The sequence below is a fragment of the Rhipicephalus microplus genome, chromosome 3 (assembly GCF_043290135.1).
Source record: "Rhipicephalus microplus isolate Deutch F79 chromosome 3, USDA_Rmic, whole genome shotgun sequence".
Classification (NCBI taxonomy): domain Eukaryota; kingdom Metazoa; phylum Arthropoda; class Arachnida; order Ixodida; family Ixodidae; genus Rhipicephalus; species Rhipicephalus microplus.
In genome coordinates this window covers 156468772-156487467 of record NC_134702.1, presented here as the reverse complement: position 1 = coordinate 156487467, position 18696 = coordinate 156468772, and the positions used below count along the sequence as shown (strand labels likewise).

General features: G+C 45.0%; 1 protein-coding gene and 1 pseudogene across 1 annotated transcript in view; one reads left to right on the top strand and one right to left on the bottom strand.

Moving 5' to 3' along the window:
- LOC142803028 (uncharacterized) overlaps nt 1-18696 on the top strand; it is a 246596-nt gene that overhangs the window by 125162 nt on the left and 102738 nt on the right. The window lies entirely within an intron of this gene.
- Nucleotides 1257-9015, bottom strand: LOC142802648 (uncharacterized; annotated as a pseudogene).

Genomic DNA, 18696 nt, shown 5'->3' with positions numbered 1-18696 from the left:
CTCGGTAACTGGCCACCCACGTCGAAAACACGTCGCACAGAGGTCAGTCTCTGTCGGCTTAGAATAGGACACACACACAGCACGCACACACACCTTTTGTCCGGTGGTGACCCACCCAGCTGTCACAGATGTGGCCGTCCACTTACCATACTTCACATACTTCTTGAATGCTCTGAGCTAGAGGCTTACAGGAAAAAACATTTTCCACTAGCGTACAAGGAACACATACCCCTTCACCCAGCTATGTTTATTGGTCGCGAACCTCTTTTTAAATATAATGCATTCTTGAAGGAAGTAAATACTTTCCATGTTTTCTACTGAAGTGATCAATAGCACGGCCTCTGAAAAGAGGCTGCTGCTGCGGATGCTACATTCAAAAGAGCACCTGTCTCCCGGCCCTTGGGACCAAGGGCGCTGGGGAGAAATAGGTGCTAATATAACGCTCCTATTTTATGATGTCATGATAACTAAAGACTCATTCTCACCAGGCATGCTTCACGTCACTTTCATGATTTTAATAAATATATGTCTTACGCATCTTTAGAGCGCAGAATTTTAGGCCCTTTTACAGCCATTTACTATAACCATTGCTCCCATCCGGTATCATTTCCTGGCGCTCTTTGGCCATCAATGGCCCTTGTGCCATTAAACAACATATATCATCATCAAGTAAGCGAGGACACATTCAAATATTTCTATCTTGGCTAGCGAAGGATTGGTGTGAATGTTTGCTCTGAATTGGTCTGAGAAGCCTTGCTCCTCACAACGTTTGGCAGATAAACTTCACATATGCAGAAAATGCCTGGCAATGCTGAAGTGGTAGCACGTTGTGGTCTCCTAGCGAATGACTTACCATGGGGTCTTGCCGTGGTCATGGAGGGTGCTGAAAGAGTTGTAGAATGTGGTTCGGTTGCAAGTGTATGCTTGTCTCGTCTGTGTATCGAGTGAAAGGAAGCAACTGAGCAAGCCAGTATCTGGCTAATACTCGTGCTCTGCTTCCATTCATTTTTTTTTTCATTTTCTAAGGTCTCCCTCACAAACTTTGCTCAGAGTACTCTCTATTCATCCACCTTCCATTTTTCACACCCCCTCTGCATCAGAACGAATCTGCTTGCATTGAACTTGTTTGTGTCTCAACCCAATCAGGGAACAGGCAAATAGGCTTGGTGCATCAACATACTCAAGATCTTATAGGCCAAGCAGCTCACCACCCAATGCAACATTCTTCAACAATATTATATTTTACATTCCTCTTTTCAAGTGTGCAAAAGTGGCAGAACAACGTGTCCTCGTTTGTAGCGCAGCCTCAGACACTGAGCTGTGTTCTGGAGCTCTTGAAGAGGACACACCTTAGTTTTATCACTAAAGGTGTCACAGCACCATATATCAAGCTGGGAAGACTTCAGAGGAACTTTGAAAAAATCTCTGGCATAAGGAAGGATTCCTCCCTTGAACTGGCCTCCCATAATCTCTTCAACAACAACAGGGCCATCCTTCAACAGGAAGCAGTCTCCAGGTTGCACTTGTTGCTACGTCTTTTAGCATCATTATGAAATGCGTACCTCAGTTCAGAGATTCTTCTACTTAACTGCGGAAGTGGCTTGTTAGAAGATCACAGCAACTTCTCCATTTGTCCAAGGTAGCTTTCAAAGGGAAATGCACTAAACTGATCTAACGGGCCATGCTCCATGCACTGGCCGGCAAGGTAAACAACTGTGTGTACATTGTTCACCAGCTGCTTTTTTCCATATAGCTCACCAAATTCTTGCACAAAATACTGAGCACTTCTTTTGCAAAGTCATTCTACTCAAGGTAGTGCTTTGGTGACGCTAAAATTCTGATGGCCACATGAAACATTAAAAAATTCTTGTATTGAGACACAGACAGAACAGGCTTCAAGACAACAAGCCCCACATATAGAAGAAATGTGCGGAACTTTGTTGCCTTCCATAGATCAAGTTCTTTTGTGCCCCTTGGCTTTCGCTGGAAATGCATTGGAAAGGCCTTAGATGGCTCTCGCAAGCTCTCATTTAGTTGGCAATGATGAGCTCTGCTCAGTCTATTGCTGTGGCCTTGGCATATCCAGTTTCTGAGAAGTAGACGCATGACCCTTAAGCAGACAAGGAGGATGTATTCAGTTGGAAAGAATGCAACCATGTCAACATCAAGTGACAGAAAAGGTGAAGCAGCAGTATGATGGCGTTTGTTGTCTTGAGAACGAAACGATGCATCAGTCCGTGCTGCTGCATGGAGTCTGGGAAATGTGACCCTGTTTTCGACATGCTTTCCTTTTTGTATGCACCGCTCACAGGCATAATACCCAGTGTGGCCAACAATACACTTGATGTAGCTTCTTGCAGGGGCGTCACACTATGGCTTCAATGCGCACATGTACGTGAATGTCTCCTATGCTCAACCCCTCAGAGGTTAGCTTGGCGACTTCTTGCGCAAATGGCCGCAAATAATTCTCTAGACACGGTGGCTTCCCTGCACCGCAGTACACACTAACAACAAATGGCGGCGATGCCTGCACATTTGTTATGCGGCACAAAATGGGCCAGAAAGCAAGCTGGCTGCTTTTGTACAGTGATACTCCATCAATGTTACCTTGCAGTTTCAGTGCACAAGGAAGTGCTTGCACCTGATGCAACACTTGACGGATGCCTTCTTCAAAACCGAAGTGAACAAACGAACCATTCTGCTCCACCCGAGCTTTACGCTCGGTTTTCAAAATGGTTCATGCATCTTTGGGAAGGTCAGCGACGCCTCTACGCCGACAGAAGTCGAGGACATCGTTAATGCAGGCATGCGTCATCTTATGCTTGCCGGCAATGAGTGCAAACTCTTCGCTTGCAGGCACTTCCGCCGATTCAACGAAAAGCCTTGCGCTGCTAGTTAACGCTGCACCCTCTCCCGGCCCTGTGCAGCTGTCTGAACCCTAGCGAAAATCCTGATAGAAAAACTGATAGGCTATCAGTTTATTGACAGCTGTACCAGTCTATAGGTGTACCAGTGTATAGGTATACCAGTGTATAGGTGCACCAGTGTATAGGTGCACCAGTGTATAGGTGCACCAGTGTATAGGTGTACCAGTCTATAGGTGTACCAGTCTATAGGTGTACCAGTCTATAGGTGTACCAGTCTATAGGTGTACCAGTCTATAGGTATACCAGTCTATAGGTATACCAGTCTATAGGTGTACCAGTCTATACGTGCACCAGTATATAGGTGCCCCAATCTGTTTAGTAGAAGCTCATAAGCGCATTGGTGCATGCTTAACCGACTGGTGGGTTCGCCACTGCATTAGAGCGAGCTGGACGGACAATAGAAGTGAACACAAAAATCAGACAAATTTCTTTTATTTTATGCTTCATGAACTAATTCTTGGACTTCATGAGGTCGTTAATTTTGTTCGCGAGCGCCTTGTTCAGAATCTTCATCTTTGCGCTCACTTCTCCAATTGGCACTGAGTTCTTCAAATAATGACTGAAGAAATCTGCATGATCAAAAACGAAGCATAGTATGGACACTTGTTTGGTGACAATTATGTCGAAACAGAGGAGTAAATATGACAAAGAAATAAATACGAGTGCTATCACTGTCTTTCTTTCAATTTTAATTATTTTGTTGATTCTTGCATAAAAGCGCCCAACTCCAACAGGCAAAAATACGAGGCTTGAAGCCTTAGTAGTTACAACACAAGTTGGCTGTGGAACCTAGACTGAATTTACTGATATGCACAAGCATGGAGCCAATCAATTTCATAAATTTTGGGCAAACTGGGAAATTTTACCTACCAGAAAGCACAGTGTATCTTTCCTTGTCTAAGGGAGGTTTCGCCTCTCCCTTATTGCGGTTGCAGGCTGCCCCAGTGACGGAGCGCCCGACTAGGCCTGCCGTGGAGAAAATCGCCACAGCCGCCTCACGCACAAACCGAGTTTCACTTTTTGTGCTCATTAGACGGCTATAAACGCCCTCAGATATGGCGATTCCTCTGCCCAGTTGCACCTATAAAACAAATTGAAGATAATGTGTACACAACAGTATGTCAATACACATTCCCTCATTTCTGCAGACGCACCTATGACAAAGCTTACACGCAGAGTTTTACAATACCTCTCCATTAGTGGGCACATAATTGACAATTTGCCCTGGCAACTGTTCACTGTTCCCACACCCACTTGCAGAGACCACTCGGTGATCAAAACCATCAGTGCTGCCCCTGGTCATAGTGGCGGTGGGTGGCGGCCGCACGGCCACGGTTTCTGGTGGCCGGACGACGGCGGTACATAGTGGTTCAACAGTAGAAGTGCACGGTAGTGCCAAAGGCGCAGCTTCTTTTAAAGGTGTTGGCCTGTGGCTGCAGCACTCGCAAAGCATGAGCTCTTTTTCTGTAATAAAAAAGCAGAGCATGCAGAAAAAGGAACTGTATCACATCCTTATTACAGTTGCATCCTAGGTCCAACTGAAAAGACTAGGGTGCACAACCTAGCAAGGCCAAATAACATGACAAATATTGCATGCAGAAGAGATACCATGTGAAAGTAGAATAATAGGCTGGGTGTTACGTTTCTAAGTCATGCTGTGATTATCAGGGGCATCGTAATTGAGGGCTTCAGAAATTTTGTCCATGTGTTCTTTGAAGTACACCAAGCTGCGACAGTATGGAAAAGCATACTTGCAAGTGATTAGGATGTGTGCATCACTGGGAAGTTTGAGATATAAGCTTAGGTTGCATTCTGCTTTACAGCAAAACTGTATGATCGATATAATAAAACTGCAACGTAGTGATGTATACAACTGTAGCAACAGTGCATGAAAACAATTTATAAGGAAATCACCAAACCTGTTTCGAAAATTTTGTTGCAAAGAGCCTCTTCAAGCATTCTAATGCGCTCCAATAGCTTGGCATTTTCCGCCCTGAGCAAACTGACATCTTCTTTGAGACGTTCTGCCTCCGTCTTTTCTTTGCCAGCATCACCTAACAGGAGGTCTCGATTCCTTTTCTTGAAGTGCTTATCAACAACCTTCTTTTTCTGCTGAACAGTCGCTTGATGTCGTGTTTCCTGCAAATGCATAGCCAACCCAAAATGCAGTAAAACCTTGTTAATTCGAAGTCACTGGGACTGCAAGAAATCTTCGAATTAAGTGGGCTTTGGATTAACAGAACATACAATCAATCGGGTGCAAGGAACTTGCAATTCTTCAAAGCAATCAGGGCTGATTCTTTACTGTGCTGGCTAGCTTGCGGCTCCAAAGGTTATGTTTTCCTACAATGCCTGGTCTTAAACACGAAGAAATGGTGAGCTTCGTTGCTGCCACCAAAAAGAAAAAAAAAACGCAGGCGTGGTAAACAAAAATGCGTACCTGCATAAAACAATATGTGCTTCACTGCAATAGAGGAATGACAAGCGGGCAACAAGTCATCTAGTCCTCGCTGCGTCAGCACGTCATCGATCTGACTATTCACCAATTCTCCCTGGTAAAATAAAGAACTGAATGATGGCCAGTGTGTCCAAATTGGCGATGTTTTGGCTGAAAAGCATGACCATTGAAGCTTTTGCGCTAGTTTTCGAAGTAGGCGTTGCAAGCAAGAACTCTGCCAGCAGTGCAAGTGCACAAATTGCTGGAGCGACCGGCATTTGGAGGTTCGTATACATTGCGAGTTCCGCCAAACTGCCCTTCATTAAATTTCTTTACAATCCCAGAAAGAATGGGTAAATCATTACGCGCTGAGGTTGCAAGAAGCGAGCGACATACTGCCCACGCGTCACTGCCACTGCTTTATTCCAATGAAACACGTTTTTTTTTTTCCGCACGCGCACGTTTTGGTTGACCACGAGACCGTTTTTTTTTTTTTTCGCTGGAAGTAGCGATCGAGGCTGGAGTGCTGAATTCAGCTGCCGCTCATTTGTAGCACTACGTGGCATTGCCATTTGGCTCTTGAGAGCACTTGTTTTCACCTGTTTGCGGCGAAATCGGGAATTGGCACGTACATGGCACCCAAAGTTATCCCATTAACCGGACTGGTGCTGACCGCCGCTTCTAGATGTCCGTTGAGACTTACATTGAAAAATACAGGATCGCAGAAATCTTTGAATTAAGCGGGATTTCGAAATAACTTAGTTCGAATTAATTTTCTTAGCTTATGGTTTGAACAAGGCGCACGCATTGTCGTGCATCCCATCCGCACTAGATTAATGTTATCTAAAGCAGTCAATTGTATGAAAAAAGTGGCAAAGCGGCACTCATACATCGTTATAAGGATAACATATAAGTAGCTATTCGACATATTGCAACTTAATCACCACCTTCAAGAGTAAATGTGACTGTACCGGCGCACGTGCGTATAATGTATACATATATGTATACATTAGAGCATCGCTGCTCCGTGTCCGACTCGGCAGGTCCATATCAAAGCTGGCTCTCGGTAATAATCACGCCGCTAAGTATCACATCGGCTGCATGTGAAAGATTGAACCTACTTCTTCAAACGACAGATCCTCCACTTCATCTGAACTGCAGCTTTCAGACGAGTCGCTGTCAGGTCTTTGAGGAATAGATGTTCGTTTTTCCGTGGCTTTTCGAGCATCGCCCTCGGTTTCTAAAAAAAAAAAGATCAGTGGATAACTTCAGGCTGACTGCTTCCTCCTTTTTTTTTTGAATGTGGAAAAGAAGAGGCACACTCACCGTAAAGCCTAATCACTTGAGCATGGTAGTGGCCGCAGTGCGTGTCATCTTCCCAGAACACTTTGTACCACTTACGATGATTGAAATCGCTTGTATTTTTCGGTTCTAGGTGCTTACACGAAGCGATTGGAACAATCCGCTTTTGATTATCGTCACGGAAACGAACGAATGCGAACATATCGTGGGCGTACACGTGCGCTACAAAGCAACACAGAACACACACACAAAAAAACGTGGACTGCGATCACAATGACGATGGTGGTGTCCTCAGTGAGTATTTTCAACTTCATTAAAACAAACTGTATGATCAAAACAAAGTTATTTTGAGTTAAAGTAACTGAACCTATTTTTTTTAAATTTATTACGTGCCAAAAAATTGAATATCAATAATATAATTTATATGCTTTTATAATCACAGTAAATATTAATGTAAAACAAACAAGTAGTGTTGCCAGGTGTCGCTCACGTCGACCCACACCACACCGCTAATAAGTTGTTTCATCGACATCAGGGCCTCATGGCAGTCTCGCCTTAGAGCACCTGCTGGTCTCGCTGCATGTTTTATACTAGTTGACGGCACCGCACACCATCTTCAAGACAAGGCAAGCAAGGTGTGAATGTGAAGCTTCTTTTAAGGGCGTACCCTACCTCTCTCAATGCATCTTGGACCCACCTAGATTGTTCATCGTGGCCTCAGTTTGCGTGGACACCATGAAGCGCATTATTTGAATTAAGTTAGCGTACAGCTTGACGAAAAATGGATTCAAGTCAACCCCTCCCTCGATCAAAAAAGAGGAAGCGCTATTTGGAGCCTGGATCACCTTATGTAGTACCGCGTACAACGAGCCTATATCAAAAAGCGGCCGCGGCGCAATCTGCCAGCGAGCCATGCTCTAGCAATAATGCTCCTCAAACTTCAGCTGGTAACGGGGGTTCTGGTGTAACGACGCTCGACACACGAAGTCTCATTGATGTACATGGTGACAGCAATGAAAATACTGATCCAGACGACACCTACGGCTTCGAGGAAAGCTCGCTCTCAAGCGATTCCTACGAAACTACAAATTTGGCTTGCGACGATGCAGGCATGAGCGACCGCCATGTCGATAGCGACAAAGATCGTGAGCAGGATGAAGATGAGTTTTGCCGCTTGTTTTCTGATGAGCACTTGCCGAACTCAGACCTAAACGTCAGAGAAGCAATGATTATCCTGATGGCGTACAGTACGTCTGCAGGACTGAACTGGACCAATATGGAAAAACTGGTGGGGGTGATAAACCTTTTTTGGGAAGGCAAATTCTGCCAACGTCCAAGCACCTGCTTAGAAAGACATGGAAATCGTGGCTGGCTGGTACAGTCAAACGCCATTACTACTGTAAAGAATGTGGATCGATCGTACCCAATCCTAGTGAGAGGGACTTCGTGTGTCCACAGTGCACAGCCTTGAATCCCCCAGAAAATCACTTTTCCATGATTGATGCGAAAAAACAAATAGAGGTGCTCCTTTCTAGCAGCTGTGTTGCAAAAGGGCTTTTAGCTGCTCTACAAAAGAAGCAGTCACGTGCTCATGAGACAGACCTCACAGACATAACTGATGGCAAGTTGTACAAAAACCAGATGAAGGAAGCGTCATGGTCCGATTTGACAGTGACTTTCAACGTTGACGGAGCAAGGGCATTCAAGTGCAGCAAATCATCGTTGTGGCCCATTCAGTGTGTTGTAAATGAACTCCCAGTAACACTGCGCTGGAGCAACATGCTACTTTGTGGCCTCTACTTTGGGAAGGGGCATCCGAAAATGGCACCCTTTTTGGAGCTATTCATTAAAAACATCAGCAAAGTTGGGGCTATAAAGTGGGACTGCAATGGTCTCAAGTTATCATCCAAAGTCAGTGTTGTTTGCTGCTGCGTCGATGCCCCTGCACGGGCTGCAGTACTCAACATGAAGCAATTCAATGGGTATTACGGCTGCAGCTTTTGTCTCCACAAGGGTGTTTATATCTCTGGTGAGTATCACATCTTCTCAAGCAAGAGTTCAGTTTTAGTGTGCCCAAGCAAAAGTTTTCCAAGTTTCCCACATGCATATCGTTCAATGCATTCAGTGAGTTTTCGCCTTTTGCTAATTATGAGCAACAGTGGTATCATTTAAGAAATCTACTAACAATCATTTTAGAACAGTAAGCATTTGAAACAAAGCATACTTTTAACTACCTTGTAATCTTATGTAAATTTATAATCGTTTAATGAGCAATTGGACTAAACATAAATGTAAATATATATATTTTGTATGCTCACTATTGGGCAGCACTTCTGACTTCTTGTACATCTTTGGCAAACAGTGTCATGTTACAACTTTCTTGAAAGGTGCATTTTATGTTTTCTTTATTTACAAGGTCACTGAAATATCCACTTTTGAAAGATGGCCACGAGCCAGAACCAAGGACGGATGCTACCTTTCGAAGGGACATGGAGGTATCCCTGGAGTCGGGTGAACCATCGCATGGCATCAAAGGGTTCTCACCACTTGCCCGGCTGCCAGGGTTTGATTTGGTGTGGTCTGTGCGCCCCGATTATATGCACAATGTGCTAGAAGGCGTGGCCAAGCAACTTGCCGACATATGGTTTGGCTCGCCGGGCTCTCCATCCTATATTGGGCAGCCAGAAAATATACGCAAGTTGGACCACAGGCTCGCTAATGTAAAGCCACCGCGGTGGTTCACGAGACTACCACGAAGCATTAAAGAAAGAGGCTTGTGGAAGGCAAGTGAATGGAGGTGGTGGTTCCTTTTCTACGCTGCCCCATGCCTGGATGGCATCTTGCCACGCCTGTATCACAGTCACATGTGCCTGCTAGCATCATCACTCTACCTTCTTCTGAAGGATCAAATCAGCAGAGATGAAGTCAGGGCAGCGATGGACAGACTGTCCGATTTTGCTCTGAAGATGGAGCCCTTGTATGGCGCATGTGCCATGTCGTTTAACGTGCACCAGCTACTCCACCTTCCGAAAAGTGTAGCAGAGCTGGGGCCACTGTGGTCCCACTCTGCATTTGTCTTTGAATCTGGCAATGGTATCCTTCTGAAGCTAATTAGTGATGCTAATGGTGTGCCATCACAAATTTCTGAACGCTTTGTGATGAAACTTCAGCTGAAGAGACTTGTGAACACCCTTGATCTTTCCACAGGGGTCAGAACAACCTGCCATCGCTTGATGACCACATCACCTCCAAGAATTGTCGACACACGCCCCATGGGAAAATGTGTTGTGTGTAACACAGTGAAAGAGAGTGAAAGGAGTGCTTTTTTAGAAAAATTAGGCTATGTCCCGACACAACTGGTGAGGTTCCAGCGCATCATGGTGCACGGCGAACATCTAGAAACAAGTGACTATAGGTGCACAAAAAAAACGAGAAACTGTTTTTTCAAATGCAAAAATGGCATGTATTACACACTGCTACATGTCTATGAACTGCCAGACTCTATGTGTGTACTCATGTGTGTGCGACTTGCGTCTGAACAATACAAGAACACTTCTCACATCGGTCTTTACACACAAACTGAAGAAAAAGTTCTTCTTTTACCAGAAGATCTGGACAGAGTGTGCGTGCAGATGAAAGTTGGTCGTGCTTGCTATGTCGGTGATGTACCGAACTTGTTCGAAAGAGATTGATTACCGGGGGTCAGTGACAAATGTAGTCAATATTGAGTTTATCATGGTAGTACAATGAAGAGCTAACTTCTCATAACCTTTGCCAATACAGTCGTACCCTGCTATAATGAAGGTTGCTTCAACAAAATTTCCGCTACAACGAAAAATTCACAATTCCCCATCAGCAGTCTATAGGAGTCAATGCATAAATGTTGTCGCCAAAATGAACACTTCTGCCGTCCCCCTTCATTCAAATTTCACGATGCAATTCCAGGTTCAAATATTTATTGCTATACAGGAAACCCTATCTTTAACATTTTGATGCATTTTAATAACCTGAAAATAGGTCGACAAAGTCTAAAACACTTGTTGGCACCACCAGAAACCACCGCTGTTCAGCAAGCATTGGCGTTTCCATTGCTCAATAGTGATGGCAATGAGACTACCCTGCCAGGCCCTGCCAGGCCACTGGCTTGCTTTAGAGCTGCAGACAATCGGAAGCTGAAGCTCAGTCGCTCAGTTCATGGTTTCTTTCACGCAGCTACTGGGTGCAAACGCGGAGCGCTGCCTTTTCCGATTCCAATGCTTATAATCTTTTTCGCGCTTCGCGAGTGTGGTACCTAATCAGAGCGGCTGTTCATTCGTATTATCAAGCAAATCAGCTAGCCACGAGTGATGGACGATAAGAATGGCATAGAATAAGGCAAAAATCACCGCTCCATGATACCCTGCCTCCATCTCGGTGTTGTCGGATACACTTTGATGGCGGACAGCTGCTGGTGTTAACGTGTTATTGCAACTGTTTGGTACGTTCACGAAAGCGATTGTAAGCGTTGTTTCGGCATGGATTTCATCGTGGCCTCGCTATGCATGACTGTGAATCGTGTCGTGACACTGCTGGGAACGAATAGGAAGCAGCGGACACTTTTTTTAATTCTAAGAATAAACGTTCCTTTGTTTTGCTAGCTCAGATCAGCTACATTTTTTCAATTTCAATACAACTGAATTCTCGCTTCAACGAAATATTTTCTGCGTCCTATGAGTTTGGTTGTAGCAGGGTTCAACTGTAATATTCTCTTAAGAACTTTTTTATGTTGTTTGCAGCCAAATGCTTTAACATTTATTAGTACATGCTTCTTTATGTTCATAATTTTTGTAGGATTATATCCAAGTATTAAACAGGTCAGAAACACTCCTTAGACATAATGAAAAGACATCCTGTGGATGGATAACAGATGCTCCTATAAACCGCTCGGTCAAACCTTGCAGCGGTGTGCAGCAAAGAGAGTTTAGAAGAGATGTACAATGTTGTGAATTACTCAAGTGCCCTCTTTTCATAGAGATGCCTCTGCTCGCTTTCTTTCAACTTTCAGACCCCTGCTGTATGTTGTAAAGCAACAGATAACATAAATCAGGAGGGGTGTTTCGATCAGACGTGCTTCTTGCCATAGGGTGCTGCCACATGCTGACACCGCTCTCCATAATGTGCTAACATTGTGTAGTGAGTCGCACTCATGCATATGAGAATTGCAACAGGTAAAAGTGATCACATGTGCTCTAGGTCATGATGTGTGCTTACTTAGCTATTTCTTATGTGCCATCCCTCCCTATGTAACCGCCAAGGCACATTGGGATGAGAGAAGAGACCACTTAAAGTGCGCAGCAATCCCATGCAACTCGGGTCGCTTTGAAATTTTTGTGGCAGTTGATTTGTGAGACAATGAACTCTGATATTAAGGTCATTTGATGATTACTTGGAAAAGTGGTTTATTTCCCCTTAAAGGATTTCATCCAGTATGGCTTAATGGCACTGGCATAGTGACTCGTCATTAAAGGCAAAGCACTATGTGGGGCAGTGAGGGATGGCTTGAGTTGTGAAAGTAAAGAACAGCAGCACCCAGACACTGGGGCTTTAACCTTCATACAGTTTTAAAGAATTGTTGTGTCAGCATGCTCATTTCACACTAGCACACAATTGTGCACTTATCATGAAGTTTGGTGTCTTGGCATGTTTACTGACCTTATAAGCTACAAAATAGAAAGTCATGTCTGTATATTGTTGTGTGATAAGTTTTATTTGTATTGCTGTGTGAGTTATGTTTTACACGGTATATTTGTATGGCTGTGTGATAAGTTATGGTTTAATGTTCCTGAGACGCGTTGATTCATTGACTGTCAAAATAAACTGTTGGTATCTGGCACCTGTCACGTACCCCTATTGTTTATTTGTACATGTAGAACAAGAAATGATCATCCAGCCTGAAACCTGCTTTGCATGACTAGGCCTCCTTGTGCTCATTTAGAGGAGGAGGAAACAAAAAAACGAGAAAGCAGGAAGGTTAACCAGAAACACTTATGGTTGGCTACCCTATATGAGGGATCAGGGGGAAATAGAACAACCAGAAATAGAGGAAGATCAGGAAAAATCAAGAAAAGAGATGCAATGAATTCATATACTGCTTAACACCGCCATCGAGTATTACACAGCATTGTATGCATCCTAAAACTACCAGTGGCACTCTGGATGATGCATCATACGAGGGTCACCAAGTTTTCAGTTTTCAACAGCAAAAAAAAACTGATATACAGCATACGTAAAATGACCGATTGATTATATGTATATATATATATATATATATATATATATATGTGTGTGTGTGTGTGTGTGCATGTGTATCAGTCTCATAGGAAAGCTGGTAGCACTGGTAAGACTTTGTATCAGTCTGATACAAGACTGGTGCAACTAGTAAGCAACTGTACCAGACTGATACGAGTGTGTACCAGAACTGGTAAGACTTTGTATCAGTCTGATACAAGACTGGTGCAACTGGTAAGCAACTGTACCAGACTGATACGAGTATGTACCAGAACTGGTAAGACTTTATATTAGTCTGATACAACACTGGTACAACTGATAGAAAATTGTATCAGACTGATACAGACCTCTATCAGGATTTTCGCTAGGGTTGTGACGCCGTCATCACTTGATTCGAAGCCAAGCGGACTGTCTTCGTCACTTGAGCTACACTCAGGGCCGCTTTGCATACATAGCGGCACCCCTTCAGACTCTTCGCCGCACTCGACAAGATCAGAATCTTGTTCACAAATGCGGTCGTCTTCGCTCTCTGAAACTGTGTTGAACCGTTTGGGCGCAGGCTCACCTGCGTTGTCCATGGAAGTTTCATTTGCCAGCCTTCTGCGGCTCACCGGCTCCGGAGGATTAAATGGTGCCACGCGAGCAGCACGCACTCCGTCGCTGCGCAGGAAATCGCAACGAGGCCCCGCGACAAACTGCGTGAATCCAAGTTCGCTCAGCGCCTTGTCGTGCTCCCTCGTCACACTGTGACATGTCCTCCACTTAGAGGACATGATGACGGAACTAGATGATACGGAAGCCCAAAACCGCAATGTTTGGAAGCCACAGCCCGAGCAAACAATTCAACGGTGGGGCCAGAAAATCTACCTGACCAGGCCTGGAACAACAAGCCAGAGGCCAGAGAGCATGGCAGAAAGGCTATTCTTAGCTACTATAAATAGGCAACGCCGGCATGGCCAGCGTTACTAAAACCTGGTCTAGTAACGTTGGGCACAGCTAGGTCAGGCTATATCGTTACTAATAAACGCAGAAATCATTAGTAACTAAACATGTTTAAAACAGCTCAATATTGGTGTAAACAAAAATTTGTGCTGAGCCGTTTTTATTGAAATGAAGATAAGCTGAGATAACTTCAACATCTCGTTTCCGTAACACGGCACCGCAAATATGGCTTAAATATTTATTATGAAAACTTTTGCTTTGGCAAGTGAAGTATTTTTTTTAGCAAGCCACCATCTATTACATAGTCTATCGTTAGGTCATGTCGTTATCTATCATTGTCTTGTGATTTTTTTCCTCGTGTGTTGCACCACGGCCGGTGTTTTTTGTTTTCATCCAGTGGTTGTGGTTATATCTACAGTTAACAGATTTCGGTGCTTTATCTTAGTCAGCCCCCCGCAGGGGCGTCTGCGTAAGCAGGCGTTTGGTGTGTAGCGACACCACGGACCCGAGCTAACGGGGGAGTTTCGGCTCCCTCCCACGCCTAGGCGTGCGTGGCTTTGCCGTGTCCGGGGAAAAGGGGATCCTAGGGGTTGAGCCAATGCTGGGTGATTGGACCTTTAAGGCCCCCCGGCAGATGCAACACACCCCTTTGGCCCCGGCTTCACGTAGACGGCACCCCTTGGCTGACCCACCCAGGGGAAATCGGCAGTCGCCTTTTCCTATCTCTCTCTCCCCCACACCTTCGTCTTTTCTCCTCTTTAAATCTATCCTGTCTTCTAATTTCTTCTGTTACTTCCCCATTTTCATGGGCGGCTTGGGTTAACCTTGTGCAACTAGCCAACCATGGCCTACGCGCATTAGGTTATCGTAGCGGTGTGCGGCTGGCGTCTGCATGTTTCTCGTTTCATGAACCTTGTAGCGTCCCCTCGTTGGGCTCCATGGTGGGTGGCCGCCATCGTTACTGAATTACATTCCTCTAGCATGCAGAGAAGTTTTTGACTCCTCAATGATCGCGCCGCTTCAAAGCGCGTACGCACCGAAGAATTTTCCTTTTTCAGCCGACCCAAAGAAGTATTCCCTCGTTATCATGTTGTACACAGTGAGAAGCCCAACAAAACAGCCAGAACAGTGTCCCCGTTCATAGTATCGCGGTCCCTGACAGCCACATGAGGTGATGGCTAGAAAGTTACAAAAATTGCTAGTGGTGACCTTCTTTTAGAACTCCGTGACAAAACACAATTTGACAAACTAAAGAACCTTGCAACATTCGGCGACATCCCCATAAGCGTAACACCTCATCGATCCATGAACTCTGCACGTGGATTTGTTTCTGACACAGACCTCCTTGACCTGACGGAGGCTGAACTCCTCGAGGGCTGGAAAGAACAGAATGTGACCAATGTGAAGCGAATCGTTATCCGAAGAAACAATCAGGAAACCCCCACAAAACACTTGGTACTGACCTTTGCCACCAGTGAACTACCACAAACAATAGAAAGTAGCTATGCAAAGACACCGATTAGGCCCTACATACCAAACCCCCGCCGATGTTACCAGTGTCAAAGGTTCGGCCATGGCTCTTAGAGCTGTCGTGGTCGACCGGCTTGTGCCAAATGCGGTGCTCAAGGCCACATCTCTGACAATTGTAATGAAACCCTACATTCTGTAAACTGTGACGGCGACCACGCATCATATTCACGTTCTTGTCCTCAGTGGAAAAAAGAAAAACACATTATTACACTGAAGATTCGCGAAAATATCTCTTTCAAGGAAGCACGCCGAAAGTGTTCGGCTTTTCACGGCACAACTTACGCTGATGCGGCGCGTCAGGGGGCAGCGTCGCATCATCCTCCGCCACTACCTAGGCCCACGCAAAGTGAGCCATCGGGTGTGGTGGCCGCCCCCATGGTGGAAGCAGCCAAGCCTGCTCCACCTACCAAGCCAGAGACTCGGGTGACTCCAGGGTCGTCGGGTCGACCGACCACGTCTCACCAGGCGAGGTCGCCAATATGCAACAGCAGCTCGCGTACGCGGGCGTCCAGTGCTTCACGTGAGGCAATGGACACAAACACGGTACCTCAGGTGCCGGAAACGCGGCGTGGCTCCATAGAACGCGCTAAAAGAACCAAGAAACCAATAACAGGGCCCGACAACGGCCCTGCTACTTAAGTTACAACTTCCCACTTGAACAGCCACTTCATTTTTGTACACACAGCACCACTTTCCATCAAATATGGAAACACAGATTCTACAATGGAATGTCAGAAACCTTCTCACAAATCTCGACGATGTCCAAGAACTTCTACACATTCACTCACCAAAAGTGCTGTGTGTACAGGAAACCCACTTAAAATCTAAACGCACCAACTTTCTACGCAGTTACATTATTTTCCGAAAGGACCGTGATGATGCCGTGGCATCATCTGGAGGTGTAGCTGTTATAGTTAAGCAAGGTTTAGCATGTAAACACTTGAAACACCAAACGTCTCTTGAGGCAGTGCCTGCTCGAGTGGTGCTTCTAGGCAGACTCATCACCGTTTGCTCTATATACATACCTCTACATATTCAACTACGCAAACATGAATTCCAGTCTTTGATGGATGAACTTCCCGAACCCTATCTTGTTCTAGGGGACTTTAATGCACATAACAGGCTATGGGGCGACTCTCGTTGTGACGACCGAGGTCGACTGATTGAACAGTTTCTTCTCTCTTCAAGCGCGTGTCTCCTGAATCGGAAAGAACCAACCTATTATAACCTCGCTAACAATACCTATTCCTCAATAGACCTAAGCATAGTATCTCCATCGCTTGTGCCTCTACTTCAATGGAAAGTAATCACTAATCCCTACGGAAGTGACCATTTTCCCGTAGTTTTGAGCACACCTACATCATCTGAATGCCTGCCCCAGGTTCCAAAATGGCTATTAAGCAAAGCCAACTGGGAACAGTTTTATACCATCACACATATAAATTGGCGCGACATATGCGCTTTAGACATTGATGCAGCTGTCGACTACTTTACAGCGTCTCTGATCGATGCAGCAACAAAAAGCATACCACGAACTAATGGACACCATCGAAAACGACGTGTGACATGGGGGAACTCAGAGTGCCAAACTGCACGCAGGCAGCAAAACAAAGCATGGAGGGTGCTTCGGAACTCACCGACAGCCGAAAATCTTGCCACTTTTAAGAAAATGAAGTCTCAGGCCAGGAGAACGCGTCGGCAGGCCAGAAGAGAAAGCTGGCACAAGTTTTTACCGGGGATTAATTCATATACCCAAGAGGCTAAAGTCTGGAACATGGTTGGTAGAGTAGCAGGAAGACAAGTGCATTCACTCCCACTCGTAAACACACAGGGTGACACCCTGGAAGATCAGGCGAGCTTCCTCGGTGCACACTTCGAGCAGGTCTCCAGCTCGTCATACTATATCTTAGCTTTTCAAAGATATAAAACAAAAATCGAAGAGCAAAAACTGGAATACAAGTGTACAAAATACGAGGCATACAACCAACCTTTCAACTTGTTGAAAAACCTGCCGCTTGAAACGCGAAAAACTTTACTCTCCCTATACAACGCTATCTGGCTTTCTGGCACCATACCTACTTCCTGGAAAGAAGCCATTGTTATCCCTATTTTGAAACGGGGCAAGGACCCTTCCTCTGTTTCAAGTTATAGGCCAATTGCACTACCCAGCTGCCTTTGTAAACTTTTCGAAAAAATGATAAACCACCGACTTGAAGCACACAATCCTTGAAGCACTTTTATATTTCCTTGAAGCACACAATCTGCTTGACCAATACCAATGTGGGTTTCGAAAGGGTAGATCTACCACCGACCATCTGGTGCGTATCGAGGCACAGATCCGAGACGCTTTCGTCCACAAACAATACTTTCTTTCTGTGTTTCTCGATATCGAAAAGGCTTATGACACAACATGGCGTTTTGGCATATTAAGAGACTTGTCTCACCTGGGTGTGCGCGGTAGAATGCTTTCCATAATCGAGAGTTACTTGTCCAATCGGACATTCCGTGTGCATGTGGGAAGTGTTCTCTCCCAATTATTTGTTCAAGAAACAGGAGTACCGCAAGGCGGTGTACTTAGTTGTACACTTTTTATTATCAAAATGAATTCCTTGCACCTTTCCATCCTCCGTAATATGTTCTATTGTACATATGTCGATGACGTCCAGCTTGGCTTTAAGTCGTGCAACCTGGCAATGTGTGAACGGTAGGTTCAGCTAGCTTTGAACAAGGTCTCTAAATGGGCAGAAGAAAATGGATTCCGACTGAACCCACAAAAAAGCACATGTGTCTTGTGCTTCCGAAAGAGAGGTATGTACTCAGAACCCGACATTCCGTTGAACGGTCAACGTCTGTCTGTTAATGCCGAGCATAAATTCTTAGGCCTAGTTTTGGACAACAAGTTGACCTTCGTACCGCAAATTAAGTATCTAAAAACAAAATGTATAAAAGCCATGAGTGTTCTGAAAGTGTCGTCACATACTACGTGGGGTAGCGACAGGCATTGTTTCTTGAATATGCATAGGAGCCTCATTCGCACACCCTTAGACTATGGGGCTGTTGTTTATCAGTCTGCGACTCAAAGTGCTTTGAAGATGCTGGATCCCGTGCACCATTTGGGCATCCGCCTTTCTACAGGTGCTTTTCGCACCAGCCCCGTAGAAAGCCTTTATGTTGAGTCAAATGAGTGGTCGCTTCATCTACAAAGAACTTACACGTCCTTTGTATATTTTCTTAAGGTGAAAGCAGACAAGAAGCACCCTTCCTACTCCACTATTAATGATTTGTCGAGCC